Below are 15591 nucleotides of genomic sequence, written 5' to 3' on the forward strand. Positions count from 1 at the left end.
TTATGCAGATGATTTGTTGCTGTACATTTCACATCCAACCATCTGCATTAGTGGGATCTTAGAAATTTTGCACACATTCGGATCCTTCTCGGGCTACAAGTTGAACATCGGTAAGAGTGAATGTTTCCCTCTTAATGAAGCTGCAAAAAGAATCCCGACTCAAGCGTTACCGTTTCGTTTAACCACCTCCTGTTTTCGTTATTTAGGTATTAACATCTCAAATAATTTGTCGTCTATTTATAAAGATAACATTTTAAAGTTGGTTAATCAAATCAAGTCCGACCTCAAGCGCTGGCACGCCCTCCCCTTGTCCCTTCTAGGAAGAGTGAACACAATAAAAATGAATGTACTCCCAAGATTCTTATTTCTCTTTCAGTGTCTACCACTGTACCTTCCAAATACTTTTTTCAAAGATCTTAACCAGCATCTTTCATCTTTTATTTGGGCAGGAAAGAACCCCAGGGCTAATTTAGCCACTCTACAAAGACCAAGGAGGGAAGGAGGTCTTGGACTCCCAAATTTATTGGCTTATTATTGGTCAGCCAATATCCAAAAAATTTACACATGGTACAACTTCCCTAATACCAGTTGGTGTCAGATGGAAGCACGGTCTTGTAACTCTGTCTCATTAGGTACTCTGACTTGTGCTCCTTTGAATTATTACCCTTCAAACTACACCTCTAATCCAGTTGTTCTATCCACTGTGAAAATTTGGAGGCAGTTCAGGCGTGATTTTAAAATCTCTTCCACCTCCCCGCTGATATCTATATGTGACAACCACCTATTCTCTCCCTCATCAGTTGACTCAGCTTTTGCCCTGTGGAGGGATAAAGGCTTATTCTGCTTTAAACAACTTTTCATCGATAAGACCTTTGCTTCTTTTAACAGTCTGAAAACTACATTTGACTTACCCCAATCTCATTTATTTAATTTCGCACTCCACAATCTACCCAATTTTCCCTATTTACCACCTGATTCCTTTACTGAGATTATTTTGTCCTTTCCTACGGACCATAAATTTATTTCAGCAGCTATGAGATTAATTACATCTTTCTCATCCTCCTTAGCGGTCAGAAGTACCTGGGAAAAAGAGCTGGGTTCCTCCTTCGAAACTGAATGGTGGAACGAGACCTTAGAAAGGGTCAACACCACTTCCCCTTGCGCTAGCCTAACATTAATACAATTTAAGGTCGTCCACAGAATACACCTTTCTAAAGTTAAGCTTAAAAAGATGTTCAATACAAGCGACATTTGCGACAGGTGCTCTGTCTCCTCTGCCAATCATACTCATATGTTTTTTTCCTGTCCAAAGTTGGATTTATTTTGGTCAACTTTTTATGACACAATGTCAAAAGCTCTTAATCGACCTCTGACTCCCAGTCCAGCTATTTCTATTTTCGGCGTCCCTGCAGACCATAGTTGCTTCTCTCGTGGAGAATTGGACATTATTGCTTTTGCCTCCCTCGTGGCCCGCAGACGCATTTTACTCCATTGGAAAGACCCAAAACCTCCTACATCTAATTCCTGGCTAAAAGAGCTATTGTCTTTCCTTCACCTAGAGAAAATTAAATACAGCTTGAGAAAACGCTCAGACCTATTCACCAAGCACTGGGGCCCCTTCCTTTCCTATGTTAACTCCGCTCAGTCTTTGGATGACTAACCAGCAGATTGCATGGAGCAGACTAGAGCTTTTGTTATCTTGACCAGGAATATTATTTATTTCACTATGTAGCTTTGGTTTTTTTAATAATTTTTTAATTTTTATTATCTGTTTATTTTTTATTTTTGTCTTGTTTAAATTCGACTGCGGTTATACCTGCAAGTATGCTTATTTCTATCCCTGTTAGTACTTTTTCGCTTTATGTATATCATTTAAAATGCCCCGTGCTGTCTTGTTGTTTCGTTCATTTGTTCATTCATATGCTTTGTTTATTAAAAAAAAAAAAAACGACATGTTTGTACAAATTCCCAATGGAGAGTGACTTGTCGGCAATAAAAATAAAGTTTGTAAAATATATTCAGAATTTCATTCTATATATATATTCAGACTTTCATTCTATATATATATTCAGACTTTCATTCTATATATATATTCAGACTTTCTATATTCAGACTTTCATTCTATTCAGACTTTCATTCTATATATATTCAGACTTTCATTCTATATATATTCAGACATTCGTTTTATATATTCAGACATTCGTTTTATATATTCAGACTTTCATTTTATATATTCAGACTTTCATTCCATATATTCAGACATTCGTTTTATATATTCAGACATTCGTTTTATATATTCAGACTTTCATTTTATATATTCAGACATTCATTCTATATATATATTCAGACTTTCATTCTATATATATATTCAGACTTTCATTCTATATATTCAGACATTCATTCTATATATATTCAGACTTTCATTCTATATATATATATATATATATTCAGACTTTCATTCTATATATTCAGACTTCATATTATAAATATAATTATTTCCTGAACGGCTTGCCATACCTGAACGGCTTGCCATAATACATACATACATTTATATATATATATATATTCAGCTCTCTCTCGGGTCTGGCCTTGACGAGGCGAGGGGGCTTGCGTGTTCCAGTGACCCTGGAGAGCGATACCGTCGGGAGCTCGCTCCTGGTAGGGTCACCCTAGGCGGGGCGGTCTCCAGGGTAGGTTCCAGACAAACAAAGACCCCAGCATGTCGGTACGCTGTGAGGTGGCAGCCCCACCAACCGACTATCCTGCGGAGGGCTAACAACCCTTTTGTTACGAAACCAATCAGAGAAAGTAGCCGGACTGCCCAACACGGTAACGGACCCCAGCCTGCCCCCGACCAACGAGTACAGATCAACCTTCGTCGCAGGACCCGAGTCGCCACATGGAATGTCCAGACACTCCTTCGCCCCGGAGCTGCCACCCTGCTGTCCCGAGAGCTCTACCGTTATAACATCTCCTTGGCAGGGCTCTGTGAAGTTCGATGGCACGGCAATGGCGAAACAACAGCAGGTGACCATTGCTATTTCTGGAGTGGCCCCGAGAGACGGACAGGCCTTTATGGCGTGGCACTTGCCATCCCAAAGGCCCTCCGCAAGTCCCTCATCAGCTGGACACCCCTGAGCGACAGATTACTGTCGGCCCGCTTTCTCCACCAACATGGCAAGATGACAGTAATCGTTGCTTATGCCCCCACCGATGTTGCTGATGAGGATGCGAAGGATGCCTTCTTTGACCAACTCCATCAGGCTGTTGGCCAAGCCTCACCACACGACATCACCATCATCCTCACCGATGCCAACGCCACTCTATCTAGCAGTGATCGGTCCACAGGCTCACCTGTCGGCACAACCTTTGCTGACAGGTCCACAAACGACAACGGTAACCGCCTTCTCCTTCTCTGCCACCACAACAACCTCTGCATTGCTGATACCTGGTTTCCCCGGAAGCTTATCCATCACTGGACATGGTACAGCCCAGATGGCAGAACCAGGAAAGCGCTGGACCATATCCTCATCTCTCGACGCTGGAAGCCGTTTGTCACCAACTGCCGTGTGTACCGAGGAGCAGAGCTTGGCAACACAGACCATCGCCTGCTGGTGGCCCAGCTCAAGTTAAAGCTGTGAGCCAACCAGCACACCAAGACTCAGCCTCGCCTGGACTCCTCCCTACTCAGTGATCCAAACATCGCCACAGACTTCAGTTGTGCCATCCGCCGCACCTTTGATAACCTGGCTACCGAAAAGGTGAACAACTGGCAGACCTTCAAGGAAAGTGTCATCCAGTCAGCTCACAATGTCTTCGGATGCTTTCGACCTTCCCCGAAAAAGCCTTGGATATCGGAGAGGACACTCAACATCATCGACCGGCGGCGTGAGGCCCGGCTCCGATGTGACCTGACGGAGTATCAGCGACTGAATCACCAGCGCAATGTGGCTATAGCCGAGGATAGGGAGAAGTTCTGGCAAGCAGAAGCTAAACACCTAGAGTCCGCGGCCAATAACAACAATATGAGCCGTGTCTTCAGTCTGCTGCGCCAAGCCCGTAATGGCCCACGCATCAAGACAGCCCTGGTGAAAGATTCTGATGGCAACCTTATAGCAACTGAAGCAAACTGCCTCGTACGCTGGAAAGAGCACTTCAGCCTCCTCCTGCAGCACGGTACCTCCCCGGCTGATCCCGCCATCTCATCGGCCACTAACGCTGCAGCCCCTAGTGCTGTCTGCAGTACAGACCCTGTCACACCTGAGGAAGTCAGAGCCGCTCTTGAAAAACTTAACAACAGGAAAGCCCCCGGCATCTGTGCAATAACCGCTGAGATGCTAAAATCAGGCGGTGAAAGCATCGTCGAGTGGCTTACCCACATATTCAATGAGGTGTGGGAGACAGAGAGGCTTCCCAGCGACTGGACCAGAGGAGTCATATTGCCCTTCTGGAAACGTAAGGGTGACAGGCTAGTCTGCGGCAACCACAGAGGCATTACCCTTCTCTCCATCCCCGGCAAGCTCTTTACCAGGATCTTGCTCACTCGTGCTCTCCCAGCCATCAGAAGCAGCCGCCGTCCCCAGCAGGCTGGCTTCATGCCTAACCGCTCCACAACAGACCAAATCTCCGCCGTTCGCTTGCTGATAGAGAAGACCTATGAATTCCGTAAAGATCGCCATCTTTACATCGGGTTCATAGATCTGAAGGCTGCCTTTGACACCGTTTGCCACACTTCACTGTGGAGTATTCTACATGCCCTTGGAGCACCACCCAAGATTGTTGCCCTGTTCAAGCTGCTTTATAGCAACGCTCAGAGCTGTGTCCGCATCAACGGCAGAGACTCAGACTGGTTTCCCATCTCCAGTGGCGTTCGCCAGGGCTGCGTGGCTGCTCCTGACCTCTTCAACTGCATCATTGACCATCTGATGTCCAGGGTTTGTGAGCGGGTCCCCGGAGTGTCCTTCGGCAGTTACCACCTGACTGACCTGGAGTACGCTGATGACACCATCCTGCTCAGCACGTCCTACAGCCAGCTGAGAGATGCTCTGGGTATATACTGTGAAGAGGCTGAGAAGCTTGGCCTTCAGGTGAGCTGGACGAAAACCAAGTTCATGTATGTCGGTAACAGACCGCATCCACCTTCCCTGCGGCTTGGCAATAACATTGTAGAGCCTGTCAAGAACTTTGTGTATCTGGGATCCATAGTGACAGACAACGGGGACCTAAAACCAGAGATTACCCGCAGAAGAGCCCTGGCTGCGTCAGCCCTGCAGTCCCTCTGGAAACCACTCTGGCGGCACCAGACCATCTCACGCAAGACGAAGCTCCGGATTTACAACTCAGCAGTACTCTCCATCCTGCTTTATGGCTCAGAGACTTGGCCCTTAAATAAGACACTGGCTGCAAGATTAGATGGCTTCGATAGCAGGGCTCTCAGAACCATCGAGAACATCAGGTGGCCCCAGCGGGTTTCCAATCAAGTGCTTAGAGCCCGCACGTGCCAGCCCAGAGCATCCTGCCTGGCTGCGCAACCTCCCACCCGCTGGTTCGGCCATGTCCTCCGGCTCCCTCCTGACCATCCGACGAGAGCCATTCTCCAGTTTGATCCGAGGGCCGCAGGCTGGAGACGACCACGAGGTAGACCCCGGACCCGATGGCTTGACGTCCTTGCGGGCGACCTCCAACAACATGGAGTTGCTGTGGAGGATGCAGAGCAGCTGGCACAAGACCGTCATCACTGGAAACAACTGGTTCATCTGGTCGGCTCTACGCACAGGGATGGGACGCCTCCCTACCCATCGCAGGAGCCAAAATAGAATAGAAATATATATATATATATATATATATATATATATATACACACACACACACACAGATATATAACATATATATATATATATATATATATATATATAAATTAAACAAAATTAATGGCCGATATAGCTATATAGAAATATTCGAAAAATTTTGACAATTCTGGCCTAAGGAGATTATTATATATTTTATAATTTTTATCTATACTATGTATTAGCTAAGCAGCCTCAAAGCTACAATACAGGTAATAGTATTAATCAAGCCAGTTACAACTAATGAAAATATCTAAATGATGCATGCCTATTGGTTTGCTATCTATCTATCCTCTATTTATCACGAACTTGGTTGTTGGGTTTGAATTTAGCTATGCATTTTGCTATAAGTTTAGTTTATGATCAATGTTGAAACAGTTCTCACAATTCTTTTTTCATCCACCACACATTTAGGGATGTGATAAAAACTGAATACTTGTTAATACAAACTGAACAAATCCAGATATAATATGAAGACATTCCAAGAGCATTCCACTGAATGTTAAAACACTTTCAAAGCTTTTATGGCATCATTTACATCCTCGTTCAATAAATCCTTAATTAAAGGGCTGGGACAATTTTTGTTTTAGGTGTCCATCCACCCTACCTACCACTAAGGCTAGGAAGCCTCACTAAGCTGGGCTTACTTACTATGTGGATGCCTACTAAATGATATGCATCATGTGTCATTTGGTTGAGTTTATTTGGGCCCTTCCAGGATCATATGGAGTCAGATATGCTTCAGGGTTTATTGATGAGCCACTCGAGTCAAAATACAGAATACTGACAGACTGTGAAAGCAGATAGCATTCTCCTACCCCAGTCTTATCTTCTCAACCTATACTTTTGCCCACAACCAGTCTATACAGTACCACTAGCAAAATATAACACAAACTTGAAGTGTGACCTCCAGGACTGAGAGCAAAAACAACTAATTGAGATGGAACCACAAATGGCCGGTGCTTCTACTGACTTGCATACATGGAGGGCAATAGTCTTGATCCCCAGGTCAGAGCACATCTTTCTTTCTGATCTGTTGGCTTCAGCTCATTAAATGCTGCAGACTGAGCACACAACTGCATAGATCATAGCTCATAACAGTAGCCTGGCAGAACATACTCAGCATCATATACACTCAAAGGATCCAAGCTTCTTCTGGAAGTACACCAGAACTGTTCTTGTTTAAGACCTTGGTGTTTCCTATCCTTCCAATGTGTTGTCCAGGTGCAATTTAATGTGCATGTTTGATTGGAGCACTTCAACATCAGCCCCATAAGCAGAGTCAGCTGGGTGTTCTTCTTAAACATACCAATATCTCCCTGGTCTTCACTAATCAAATACCTGCTACAGTACCTATTGATCTGAAATGTAATAATCGTACAGTGAGTTATATCCTATTTCATTACCCAGTTGACAATGTTTGAACTTGTAGCTGAAGATCAACTGCAGATTATGACCACATACTGTAACAAATACATTCATTGGTTTTAAATTAATCCATTAACTTTTTACACCAGCTATAAACTACATTTTATCTGCTTACAGGTTATGCATGCTTACTTAACAATAAGCCTCCACACCATACTTGCCCCACAAATGGCTCTTAAAGGAGTAGTTCACTTTAAAAGGAAATTTACCCAATGATTTACTCACCCTCAAGCCATCCTAGGTGTATGTGACTTTCTTTTATAAGAAAGTTATAATATTAATAAACACCCTGGCCTGGCGCTTCTGAGCTTTATAATGGCAGTGGATTGCAACCAACAGATTGAAGCTCAAAGAATTGCATCTATCCATCATAAAAGTGCATCAATCCGTCATAAAAGTGCATCTATCCATCATAAAAGTGCATCTATCCGTCACAAAAGTGCATCTATCCGTCACAAAAGTGCATCTATCCGTCCTATCCATCATAAAAGTGCATCTGTCCGTCATAAAAGTGCATCTGTCCGTCATAAAAGTGCATCTGTCCGTCATAAAAGTGCATCTATCCGTCATAAAAGTGCATCTATCCATCATAAAAGTGCGTCTATCGTCATAAAAGTGCATCTATCCGTCATAAAAGTGCATCTATCCATCATAAAAGTGCATCTATCCGTCATAAAAGTGCATCTATCCATCATAAAAGTTCTCCACACTGCCTCAGGGGGTTAATAAAGACCTTCTGAAGCAAAGCGATGAGTTTGTGTTAGAAAAATATGAATATTTAAAACTTTATAAAGTAAAATAACTAGCTTCCGGCCACGGATTCGACTGAAGTCTAAAGTGCAACTTGTGCGAGTAATGTGACATACTGCTGATATTTATGCTATACTTCTGACGTCTCAAGTTGCACTTTAGGCTTAAGTAGACTGTGGCCCTGTCCCAAATGACACACTTCATATGCACTTTCAGTCTTGTGGACTTACAATGGCTGCTGCGTGCGCTTGTCCGTTAAGTCCGTGAGACCGTAGGGCCTCAGGGGGTTAATAAAGTCTGTCATTTTAGGGGCCTCAGGGGGTTAATAAAGATTGTCATTTTAGGCCTCAGAAGGGTGCTCGCGAGCGCCCCCTTTCCGGTCGATATGCGCCCTCGATGCACACTTTTGCCGAGCCCGCACTGATGCGGACTCCGCAGCAGACTTCTTCCCGACAGTCAAAGCGGCATTACGTCACAAAAGTGTGGACTCGTAAGAAGACCACGAGTGCTTAGGGTGCCATTTAGGACAGGGCCTGAGTATGGCTGTTAGGCCGGAAGCTAGTTATTTTACTTTATAAAGTTTTAAATATGAATATTTTTCTTGCACAAATTCTGCTTTGCTTCAGAAGGCCTTTATTAACCCCCTGGAGCCTGTGGAGCACTTTATGATGGGTGCACTTTTATGAGCATATAGTCAGAAATAGAGGTACAATGCTTCAATGCTTCTTTCATCCTATTCAGGAAGATACTCTAGCAGATAGGGTATCGTTCTAAAACTGCATCCCCTCTTCATATAAAACAGTAATAAAGTCACAAGATAATAGCACAAAATGCACGTGTAAAAGCTGTATTACATTGAATAGTCTAATTTCAGTAGGTATATTACTGGTATTCTTAAAGGTACCATATGGTCCATGGTGGTAAAGGTCATATGGTGTGGATTCGAATATGTACATGCACTTTTACAAGTTATTTGTACTGAAATGTGTGTTGGGAGTGCCTATACACAACCATCATATAATGATAAAAATCTATCCAGTGTTTTTTTTTTTTAATCATCTTATATGTTTTCCAATCTCTCAAATCAAGCCGTTCGACCTAGTGACGTCACACGGTCGGACGCCCGTCCCACGATTGTTGATTGACATCAGCGTTTCAACACAGACCCGCCCCCGCGAGTTGCATCATAGTCCGCCATTGTTGATACGCTGGAGCACTGTCTATGAGCAGAATGTTGTTCTGTTCTTGGGTGTAATAAGGAACACAGCATCATTTTGATGTTCCTAGATCCGAACAGCTGAAGACACAGTGGCTGAGTTTTGTTTTCGAAGGGAATATTCCCCACAATCAACGTCAATGCTTTCATGTTTGCGCGAATCTAGGGCTGGGCCCGAATATTGGTTCGGTGGGTTGGTATTCGATTTGAAAATTTGACATTCGAATATTCGTTTTTTTTTTTTTTTAAACGGTTCTCGAAACGATTCTCATTCGCGCTTGAATATGTTCAACACTATAAAATCTGACAAAATACAATACTCTTTTTTACAATTATCTTATATAACCTAGCCATTTTTAATAGGATGGACAGTTGAAGGAACCCAACCTCGTTATACTTATATTTACAGAACAACTTATATATATTAATATATTTGCTTCTTCTTGGCCTACTAAAGTGTTCCTGCAACGGGAGTATTATCTGGCTAGAGCGCAGAACAGCGGAGTGTGTGTGGACAGAAGTGCAGAACAGCGGAGTGTGTGTGTGGACAGAAGAGCATGAGAACAGCGGAGTGTGTGTGGACAGAAGTGCATGAGAACAGCGGAGTGTGTGTGGACAGAAGTGCAGAACAGCGGAGTGTGTGTGGACAGAAGGGCATGAGAACAGCGGAGTGTGTGTGGACAGAAGTGCAGAACAGCGGAGTGTGTGTGTGGACAGAAGTGTATGAGAACAGCGGAGTGTGTGTGGACAGAAGTGCATGAGAACAGCGGAGTGTGTGTGGACTGAAGTGCATGAGAACAGCGGAGTGTGTGTGGACAGAAGTGCATGAGAACAGCGGAGTGTGTGTGTGGACAGAAGCGCAGAACAGCGGAGTGTGTGTGTACAGAAGTGCAGAACAGCGGAGTGTGTGTGGACAGAAGAGCATGAGAACAGCGGAGTGTGTGTGGACAGAAGTGCAGAACAGCGGAGTGTGTGTGTGGACAGAAGTGCATGAGAACAGCGGAGTGTGTGTGGACAGAAGTGCATGAGAACAGCGGAGTGTGTGTGGACAGAAGTGCATGAGAACAGCGGAGTGTGTGTGGACAGAAGTGCAGAACAGCGGAGTGTGTCTGGACAGAAGTGCATGAGAACAGCGGAGTGTGTGTGGACAGAAGTGCATGAGAACAGCGGAGTGTGTGTGTGGACAGAAGCGCAGAACAGCGGAGTGTGTGTGGACAGAAGTGCAGAACAGCGGAGTGTGTGGGGACAGAAGAGCATGAGAACAGCGGAGTGTTTGTGGACAGAAGTGCAGAACAGCGGAGTGTGTGTGGACAGAAGTGCATGAGAACAGCAGAGTGTGTGTGGACAGAAGTGCAGAACAGCGGAGTGTGTGTGGACAGAAGTGCAGAACAGCGGAGTGTGTGTGTGGACAGAAGTGCATGAGAACAGCGGAGTGTGTGTGGACAGAAGTGCATGAGAACAGCGGAGTGTGTGTGGACAAAAGTGCATGAGAACAGCGGAGTGTGTGTGGACAGAAGTGCAGAACAGCGGAGTGTGTGTGGATAAAAGTGCATGAGAACAGCTGAGTGTGTGTGGACAGAAGTGCATGAGAACAGCGGAGTGTTTGTGGACAGAAGTGCATGAGAACAGCGGAGTGTGTGTGGACAGAAGTGTATGAGAACAGCGGAGTGTGGTGTGGACAGAAGAGCATGAGAAAGCGGAGTGTGTGTGGACAGAAATGCAGAACAGTGGAGTGTGTGTGGACAGCGGAGTGTGTGTGGACAGAAGTGCATGAGAACAGCGGAGTGTGTGTGGACAGAAGTGAAGAACAGCGGAGTGTGTGTGGACAGAAGTGCATGAGAACAGCGGAGTGTGTGTGGACGGAAGTGCAGAACAGCGGAGTGTGTGTGGACAGAAGAGCATGAGAAAGCGGAGTGTGTGTGGACAGAAGTGCAGAACAGCGGAGTGTGTGTGGACAGAAGTGCATGAGAACAGCGGAGTGTGTGTGGACAGAAGTGCAGAACAGCGGAGTGTGTGTGGACAGAAGTGCATGAGAACAGCGGAGTGTGTGTGGACAGAAGTGCAGAACAGAGGAATGTGTGTGTACAGAAGAGCATGAGAACAGCGGAGTGTGTGTGGACAGAAGTGCATGAGAACAGCGGAGTGTGTGCGGACAGAAGCGCAGAACAGCGGAGTGTGTGTGGACAGAAGTGCATGAGAACAGCGGAGTGTGTGTGGACAGAAGTGCAGAAAAGCGGAGTGTGTGTGGACAGAAGTGCATGAGAACAGCGGAGTGTGTGTGGACAGAAGTGCAGAACAGCGGAGTGTGTGTGGACAGAAGTGCATGAGAACAGCGGAGTGTGTGTGGACAGAAGTGCAGAACAGTGGAGTGTGTGTGGACAGAAGAGCATGAGAAAGCGTAGTGTGTGTGGACAGAAGTGCAGAACAGCGGAGTGTGTGTGTGGACAGAAGTGCAGAACAGCGGAGTGTGTGTGTGGACAGAAGTGCATGAGAACAGCGGAGTGTGTGTTGACAGAAGTGCATGAGAACAACAGAGTGTGTGTGGACAGAAGTGCATGAGAACAGCAGAGTGTGTGTGGACAGAAGTGCATGAGAACAGCGGAGTGTGTGTGGACAGAAGTGCATGAGAACAGCGGAGTGTGTGTGGACAGAAGTGCAGAACAGCGGAGTGTGTGTGGACAGAAGTGCATGAGAACAGCGGAGTGTGTGTGGACAGAAGTGCAGAACAGCGGAGTGTGTGTGGACAGAAGAGCATGAGAACAGCGGAGTGTGTGTGGACAGCGGAGTGTGTGTGGACAGAAGTGCATGAGAACACCGGAGTGTGTGTGGACAGAAGTGCATGAGAACAGCGGAGTGTGTGTGTGGACAGAAGCGCAGAACAGCGGAGTGTGTGTGGACAGAAGTGCAGAACAGCGGAGTGTGTGTGGACAGAAGAGCATGAGAACAGCGGAGTGTGTGTGTGGACAGAAGCGCAGAACAGCGGAGTGTGTGTGGACAGAAGTGCAGAACAGCGGAGTGTGTGTGGACAGAAGAGCATGAGAACAGCGGAGTGTGTGTGGACAGCGGAGTGTGTGTGGACAGAAGTGCATGAGAACAGCGGAGTGTGTGTGGACAGAAGTGCAGAACAGCGGAGTGTGTGTGGACAGAAGTGCATGAGAACAGCGGAGTGTGTGTGTGGACAGAAGTGCAGAACAGCGGAGTGTGTGTGTGGACAGAAGTGCATGAGAACAGCGGAGTGTGTGTGGACAGAAGTGCAGAACAGCGGAGTGTGTGTGGACAGAAGTGCATGAGAACAGCGGAGTGTGTGGACAGAAGTGCAGAACAGCGGAGTTTGTGTGTGGACAGAAGTGCAGAACAGCGGAGTGTGTGTGTGGACAGAAGTGCATGAGAACAGCGGAGTGTGTGTGGACAGCGGAGTGTGTGTGGACAGAAGTGCATGAGAACAGCGGAGTGTGTGTGGACAGAAGTGCAGAACAGCGGAGTGTGTGTGGACAGAAGTGCATGAGAACAGCGGAGTGTGTGTGGACAGAAGTGCAGAACAGTGGAGTGTGTGTGGACAGAAGAGCATGAGAAAGCGTAGTGTGTGTAGACAGAAGTGCAGAACAGCGGAGTGTGTGTGTGGACAGAAGTGCAGAACAGCGGAGTGTGTGTGTGGACAGAAGTGCATGAGAACAGCGGAGTGTGTGTGGACAGAAGTGCATGAGAACAGCGGAGTGTGTGTGGACAGAAGTGCATGAGAACAGCAGAGTGTGTGTGGACAGAAGTGCATGAGAACAGCAGAGTGTGTGTGGACAGAAGTGCATGAGAACAGCGGAGTGTGTGTGGACAGAAGTGTATGAGAACAGCGGAGTGTGTGTGGACAGAAGTGCAGAACAGCGGAGTGTGTGTGGACAGAAGTGCATGAGAACAGCGGAGTGTGTGTGTGGACAGAAGCGCAGAACAGCGGAGTGTGTGTGGACAGAAGTGCAGAACAGCGGAGTGTGTGTGGACAGAAGAGCATGAGAACAGCGGAGTGTTTGTGGACAGAAGTGCAGAACAGCGGAGTGTGTGTGGACAGAAGTGCATAAGAACAGCAGAGTGTGTGTGGACAGAAGTGCAGAACAGCGGAGTGTGTGTGGACAGAAGTGCAGAATAGCGGAGTGTGTGTGTGGACAGAAGTGCATGAGAACAGCGGAGTGTGTGTGGACAGAAGTGCATGAGAACAGCGGAGTGTGTGTGGACAAAAGTGCATGAGAACAGCGGAGTGTGTGTGGACAGAAGTGCAGAACAGCGGAGTGTGTGTGGACAAAAGTGCATGAGAACAGCTGAGTGTGTGTGGACAGAAGTGCATGAGAACAGCGGAGTGTGTGTGGACAGAAGTGCATGAGAACAGCGGAGTGTGGGTGGACAGAAGTGCAGAACAGCGGAGAGTGTGTGGACAGAAGTGCAGAACAGCGGCGTGTGTATGTGGACAGAAGTGCATGAGAACAGCGGAGTGTGTGTGGACAGAAGTGCATGAGAACAGCAGAGTGTGTGTGGACAGAAGTGCATGAGAACAGCGGAGTGTGTGCGGACAGAAGCGCAGAACAGCGGAGTGTGTGTGGACAGAAGAGCATGAGAACAGCGGAGTGTGTGTGGACAGAAGAGCATGAGAACAGCGGAGTGTGTGTGGACAGAAGTGCATGAGAACAGCGGAGTGTGTGTGGACAGAAGTGCAGAACAGCGGAGTGTGTGTGGACAGAAGAGCATGAGAACAGCGGAGTGTGTGTGAACAGAAGTGCAGAACAGCGGAGTGTGTGTGTGGACAGAAGCGCAGAACAGCGCAGTGTGTGTGGACAGAAGTGCATGAGAACAGCGGAGTGTGGACAGAAGTGCATGAGAACAGCGGAGTGTGTGTGGACAGAAGTGCATGAGAACAGCGGAGTGTGTGTGGACAGAAGTGCATGAGAACAGCGGAGTGTGTGTGGACAGAAGTGCATGAGAACAGCAGAGTGTGTGTGGACAGAAGTGCATGAGAACAGCGGAGTGTGTACGGACAGAAGCGCAGAACAGCGGAGTGTGTGTGGACAGAAGTGCATGAGAACAGCGGAGTGTGTGTGGACAGAAGTGCATGAGAACAGCGGAGTGTGTGTGGACAGAAGTGCAGAACAGCGGAGTGTGTGTGGACAGAAGTGCATGAGAACAGCGGAGTGTGTGTGGACAGAAGTGCAGAACAGCGGAGTGTGTGTGTGGACAGAAGTGCAGAACAGCGGAGTGTGTGTGTGGACAGAAGTGCATGAGAACAGCGGAGTGTGGACAGAAGTGCATGAGAACAGCGGAGTGTGTGTGGACAGAAGTGCATGAGAACAGCGGAGTGTGTGTGGACAGAAGTGCATGAGAACAGCGGAGTGTGTGTGTGGACAGAAGCACAGAACAGCGGAGTGTGTGTGGACAGAAGTGCAGAAAAGCGGAGTGTGTGTGGAAAGAAGAGCATGAGAACAGCGGAGTGTGTGTGAACAGAAGTGCAGAACAGCGGAGTGTGTGTGTGGACAGAAGCGCAGAACAGAGCAGTGTGTGTGGACAGAAGTGCATGAGAACAGCGGAGTGTGGACAGAAGTGCATGAGAACAGCGGAGTGTGTGTGGACAGAAGTGCATGAGAACAGTGGAGTGTGTGTGGACAGAAGTGCATGAGAACAGCGGAGTGTGTGTGGACAGAAGTGCATGAGAACAGCGGAGTGTGTGTGGACAGAAGTGCAGAACAGCGGCGTGTGTGTGTGGACAGAAGTGCATGAGAACAGCGGAGTGTGTGTGGACTGAAGTGCATGAGAACAGCGGAGTGTGTGTGGACAGAAGTGCATGAGAACAGAGGAGTGTGTGTGTGGACAGAAGCGCAGAACAGCGGAGTGTGTGTGTACAGAAGCGCAGAACAGCAGAGTGTGTGTGGACAGAAGAGCATGAGAACAGCGGAGTGTGTGTGGACAGAAGTGCAGAACAGCGGAGTGTGTGTGTGGACAGAAGTGCATGAGAACAGCGGAGTGTGTGTGTGGACAGAAGTGCATGAGAACAGCGGAGTGTGTGTGGACAGAAGTGCATGAGAACAGCGGAGTGTGTGTGGACAGAAGTGCATGAGAACAGCGGAGTGTGTGTGGACAGAAGTGCAGAACAGCGGAGTGTGTGTGGACAGAAGTGCATGAGAACAGCGGAGTGTGTGTGGACAGAAGTGCATGAGAACAGCGGAGTGTGTGTGTGGACAGAAGCACAAAACAGCGGAGTGTGTGTGGACAGAAGTGCAGAACAGCGGAGTGTGTGTGGACAGAAGAGCATGAGAACAGCGGAGTGTTTGTGGACAGAAGTGCAGAACAGCGGAGTGTGTGTGGACAGAAGTGCATGAG

This window comes from Leuciscus leuciscus (genome assembly GCF_965113295.1).
Source record: "Leuciscus leuciscus genome assembly, chromosome: 10".
NCBI classification, from domain to species: domain Eukaryota; kingdom Metazoa; phylum Chordata; class Actinopteri; order Cypriniformes; family Leuciscidae; genus Leuciscus; species Leuciscus leuciscus.